The sequence below is a fragment of the Vombatus ursinus genome, unplaced genomic scaffold (assembly GCF_900497805.2).
Source record: "Vombatus ursinus unplaced genomic scaffold, bare-nosed wombat genome assembly UNPS02010193.1, whole genome shotgun sequence".
Taxonomy (NCBI): domain Eukaryota; kingdom Metazoa; phylum Chordata; class Mammalia; order Diprotodontia; family Vombatidae; genus Vombatus; species Vombatus ursinus.
Genome location: NW_020949971.1, coordinates 892,649 through 898,492, shown reverse-complemented (window position 1 = coordinate 898,492; position 5,844 = coordinate 892,649).

The following is a 5,844-nucleotide window of genomic DNA, read 5'->3' as shown; positions in this document are numbered from 1 at the left end:
GGAGGTATTTAGACAGAGGTCTGATTGTCTTGTCAGTAATGTTGTAGAGAGAACATGTCTTTGAACCCATTTTGACCTTCCTGCTCTAAGGTCCAGATGGATATAAAATTCATTGGACTCAGAATTCCAATCAAATTACAATGCAGTCTTTCACCCACTAATCATGTTTAGTGTTTCTCTTCTTCATCCATTTGTATAGAGAAGATGTAATTTAGAGTGATAGAATGCTAAATATATATATATATATATATACATAAGTATGTATGTATGTATATATGTGTATATCTTTAAACCATTAGCACATAAATATCTGTTGAATACTCTTGGACCCATTCCATGGAAGTATGGTAATAACAAGTTCACCTTTGGACTATTTCCTTCAGTACAGTGCTGTGCCTCTTTTGACATGTGCCCTCAGCATCCCACTCTCCCCCCAACAAAATTCTTATGGCCTGATATAAAAGGGGAAACATAGTGAATCTGTTCCTCATTTTGTTTTTGTTTTGTTTTAAACTAAGAAGCTCAGTCAAATAATAACCTGCCATTTGTTGTGAATGAATAATGAATACAATCTCAGCTATAATAATATAGGTATGAATAGATATTCCCTCATGATCCTGCTGATAAAATGGGTGATTGGCACTTTAATTGGTAAAAGAGCAATAAATGGAAGTAAAGGAACAATTCTCCTGAGTTTTCACCTTGATTTGATTATTTCCTAAGGCCCTTTCTTTGTAGACCATAGCAAGTTCACAGCAAGAAGAAGGATGGCATCAAGGTTGAAACTGATGTTCTTTCTGCACCATTGTTTATCAGGCATTGGTGTCTAATTTGTCCTACAGCTGCAGAGCACACTCTCACAACAACCCTCAATGAAGTAACAATAAGAAAGAAGTCTGTTAACTGGAGTTGTGTGAAGTGTGTGGATCTTTGAGGCCAATGTCTCTGATAAAGGTCTGATGTCGAAGGTGTTTAGGAAATTGATGTAGATATTTGAGATTAAGAGTCGTTACCTAATTGACAATTGATTAAATCATATGAACAGGCAAAATTCAAAAGAAGGAATACAACCTATCTATAACCACATGGCAACGAATGCCCTGGTTCATTAATTATAAAAGAAATCAAAATCAACAAGTCTAAAGTTCCAAGTTACACCAGTCAAATTGAGAATGATGATAAACAAGGAAAATGACATTTTCTGTATGTGGTGTGGGGGAGGGGAAGCATCAGAGTTCAGGTACATTAATGTACTCTTAGTGGAGCTATGCACTGGCCCAATCTTTATGGAAAGCAATTTGGGACAAGACCTGAAAACATCACTAAACTATGATTTCCCTTTGATATATAACAAATATCCTGAAGACATTAAAAAATGAAAGTTGGTCAATACATATTTAGTGAATGTCTACTGTGTCACAAGTACTGTGTTAAGCACTTGGGTTACAAGGAAAGGAAAGAAAATACTTTCTGCCCATAAAGAGCTTATAATCTAATAGGGAAAAACAAAAAAAAAAAAAAAATAGAGAGGCTGTGGCAGGAAGAAAGTTTCCAGCATGAGGTCTTGGTGAAGTCCCAAGAAGTGCAGCCTGATCAGAAGTAAAGACTTGGCTGGGCTGGGTGCCCTCTTTAAATGAAGGTTCTGGGAGGACCTTTGTTACATATATATATATATATATATATATATATGCACACATACATACATACATACACAATATACCCATACATGTGTTCATATATAAATATGTATATGTTTTATATATATATATATGTACACAAATATATATTGTTTATACTCACTCTTTGTTGCCTTAAAGAACTAGTAACAAAATGGATGCCCATGAATTGGAGAATAGTTGAAAAAATGATGGTATTTAAATATAATGTGAAGTTATTTTGCTATAAGATATGAGTAAGGGTCCATTTAGAAAAACTTATGGAAGTTTGTATGAATTGATGCAGAGTGAAGTGAGTAGAATCAGGAGAACAACTTACAAAATGAGCACAGTCATGTATAGGAAAATAGATTTGAAAAACTCAAGAATTCTGGTTAATGCAGTGATCAATCCCAACCTGAAAAAAACTGGTAATGTACTGTGCTCCAGCTCTCAGCAGAATGAGACTTACATTTTCAGATAAATCACTGTCTAATTTTGTTTTGTTTGGCCATATTTATTAGTTACAACAGAGAGTGACAACATTGGCCACTTTTGTTAGAATCTCTTTTAAAATCAGACACTTGTAGGTTATCCAACAGTTGACAAAAGCAGATTTGTCATTTTGTTGTAGTCTTCATTTTTTCAGTGTCTGCCTCCCCATGTCCCCATTTGGGGCTTTCTTGGCAGAGATAATGAAGTGGCTTGCCATTTCTTTCCCAGCTCATTTTACTGATGAGGAAACTGAGGCAAATAGGGTTAAGTGTCTTGCCTGGGGTCACACCGCTATTAAGTGTCTGAGGCCACATTTGAACTCAGCCCGATGAGTCTTCCTAATCCTAATCCTTGTGTTCTATTTACTGTGCCATCCACCTGGAAGATTTACTTAGCCATAATAGGGGAAGATGCTGACATCTCAGTGACCTTCATTCAACTGAATGAAGCTCCCATCTCTGCCTATTGCGGTTCACCAACCAACCATCAGAAAATCCCTGAGGTAGCTCCTGGTGGGTGTTTTGTACTCAGACAACAAGGAAATTGCTGTATGTCAAAATGTCAACACCCTGAATCAATTAAATCTTGAGTATCTTTTCAATGTCTTTGAAGGAAACATCAGCCTAACTTGTTTGGGGGGAAGGATTAGCCTCCATCCCGACCTTAATGTCTCTTGTGGCTCTCAGTCTATAACCTTGAAGCTACCTTTTATGTCATTTCTTCACACCCACAATACAACTCTTTACATAACTTTGGGTCACTCATAATTTTGACTGCTTTTCTTTTTTTTTCTTTTCTTTATTTCCCATAATTATCAGAGGCAGAATGTAGGTATCAAAAATGCATTTGTTTGAGAGAGAGAGAGAGAGAGAGAGAGAGAGAGAGAGAGAGATCAAGCAGCTTAAGCTGATTGCTAAGGCTGCTCTGTGTTATCATCTTGGAGAAGAATACTAGCCTTGTTCTACTGAATCCAAAGGCTTTGTTCATAAGTTCCAATTCTAGCTGCAGTATAAAGTTAGATCAGTTTGCAGAGAGGGTGCTATGATGAAATGTCTACTTTTTATCTGAGGACCAACCTAGTCAAGTCACAGGCACTTGCAACCATGCTGACTGGCTGGTGATGAAATGTTTTGTTCCAAACTGATTGTAGAAAGCAGTCTCCTCCATTACAGAAGCCTTGTGATCTCTTGTGGAGGGGCTTTCCCAAAGCAAAGATGTTTCAGATCTATTAAGTGCCTGAACATGATGGCCTTGACAGTGTTTGCTAAACTCATTTAGCCATGTAGGTATGAGCCCAGGGCTTGGACCAAGTGCACTTTGTTATATTCGGGGAAAGAGGAGGATTAGGGAAATCGTTAGCCATTGCTCCAAGGAGGATATGGATATGTAGGGCTCCCTTCCTGTCATGCGCCTTCTGCTTTATCTTCCAAGAAGAATGAGTTTGGGACTAGAAGAAGCAGAGTGAGCCCAGCTAACTTTGGGAGTTAACAGCTGGGAACTTAAATCCAAGGGATGTACAGAAGTAGGAACAGAAGAGAATCACTGAAAGCATTCGATGCATTCCTGATGCCAGGCCAGGATGGGACTCATCCTAAGTACAGAAAGTATTGGCAGCATTGAGGGCTGAGCCAAAGTCAGCAACCTTTGAACATTCTTGGGATAATGGAGGATGTTCTGTGCACTTCTCAAAAAGCAAAGACCCGAATTTTGAAAAGGAAAACAGAAAGAAGAGAACAGAGTCTGTAAACTATAGCCTGGTGAGCTTACTACTGATTTCTGGCAAAAGAAAGTCAAGAATATGTTATTAAAAAGGTGGAGACTGATTCATTAAAAGGATTTGGTGATGCAAAGAGCCAACTCACACCTTCACCAAACAGAAGGAGTGCTCGGCTACTCACAGTTCCTTTCCTGACAGGGTGACAAGGAAACCAGGAGATACGGGGGCACTAGACACACAGTTTATTTAGATTTTAGGAAGATGTTTGCCAAAGTCACTCATGCTATTCTCATGAAATTTATGGAGAAGTGTAGATTAAATGACAGCACAGATAGGTGGCTTTCACATTGGTTGAATGGCCTTCTTGGGTTGAGGTTCACTTGGAAGAAGGCCTTTAGTGAAGCACCCCAGGGATCTGGGCTTGCTCTAACACTTTTCAATGTGTTTGATAAAGAAATAGATGGCCAGGATGTTATAATAACAGATGATACAAGTCTAGGTGAGATGTCTATCATTTGGATGACTAAACTGAAAGAAATCTTGTTAGTCTAGAACAGGGATTCTTGATCTTTTGGAAGGGGTGGGGCATTGACCCTTTTGAATGGCTTTAGACTCCTTCTGTGAGTCATACATGTTACACTATTTCTCAAGATCCAGCAAAGATGCATTTTCATAGATATAAATGCAAAGTTAAAATATGAGTTAAAAAACAAAATGGATTTCATAATTAGGAGACAGTAGAATCATGGTTAGATGGTTGTTTCTCTAAAAAAGAAATCCTTTGGTTCATAACTTATTCCCTGCCGGTCCTACCTGAGCACCCCTCCAATCTACCCTCACCCCACAAGGCTCTGCCCTGATCCTTTTTTTCCCCCTTTCTCCACTCTTAATCTGATAAGCTCCCATGAGTTTAATTACCATCTTTACACAGATAATTCCTAGATCTGTATTTCCTACATGTAATGTATTAGCTACCTACATTATAATACAAATACAAACCGATTTGTATTTCTTAAGCTCCAGTGTGTATCTCCAACTGCATATAGGATACTTCAAAAGGGGTGTCCTTTTAAATGAGATAGTATCTGCAAATCACTTGTTACAATGCCTGGCACCTTGTAGTTACATAATAAATGCATGTTCCTTTCTCCTTCCATTTCCTGTATACATGTCAGATTCAACTTTCCTCAAACATACCTTGACACCACTCTTCAAATCATCTTCTCTCCTAAACATCCTGAACCCGATTTTTGAAAGGGGCACTGGGGCAAGACTTCTGTGCTCTCTTGATACCTCATCCAACATTCAAACAGTGGCTGAGACTGGTCATTTTTTCTCCACAGCACTCATATCTGTCCCCTCCTCTTGACTCACATGATCACCACCCTATTTCCATCCCTTATTACCTCCTACCTAGACCATTTCAGTGAGTCAGCAAGTCAAATCCATAAGGAATTATTAAACACTGTGTGCCAGGCACTATGTTATGTGCTGGTAATATAAATACAAGCTGAAAGAAAGACAGTTCTGCCCTCCTGGAGCTTATATTCTAATGAGAGAAGAGAACAATAAAAATAAGCTGAAAAGTAGGTGGTGAAGGGGAAGATACCCAAGAGGAGCCTGGCAGACAGTGTCCAGAGAATTGAGAGCTTCCCGGAGAGGAATGAAGATGTGTCTGGCCTTGGCACTTGCCTTTGATTTGCTTTCCTGCCCCAGGTCTCTCTCTATTCCAATCCAACCTCCTCAAAGTCATCAGAGTGATTTCAATAAAGTATAGATCTGCCTAAGTTATGCATCTAGTCAATAAACTTGAGTGAGTCCCTATCACCTCCAGGATCAAATAGAAACTCTGCCTTTACAAACTCTTCACAACTTGGCCCCTTCTCAACTTTTTAGTATTTTTCACATTTTCTCTCCTTCCCTTCAGCATATGCCATGTCTATAGCATGACACCACGTAATATGACAATGGCAAATT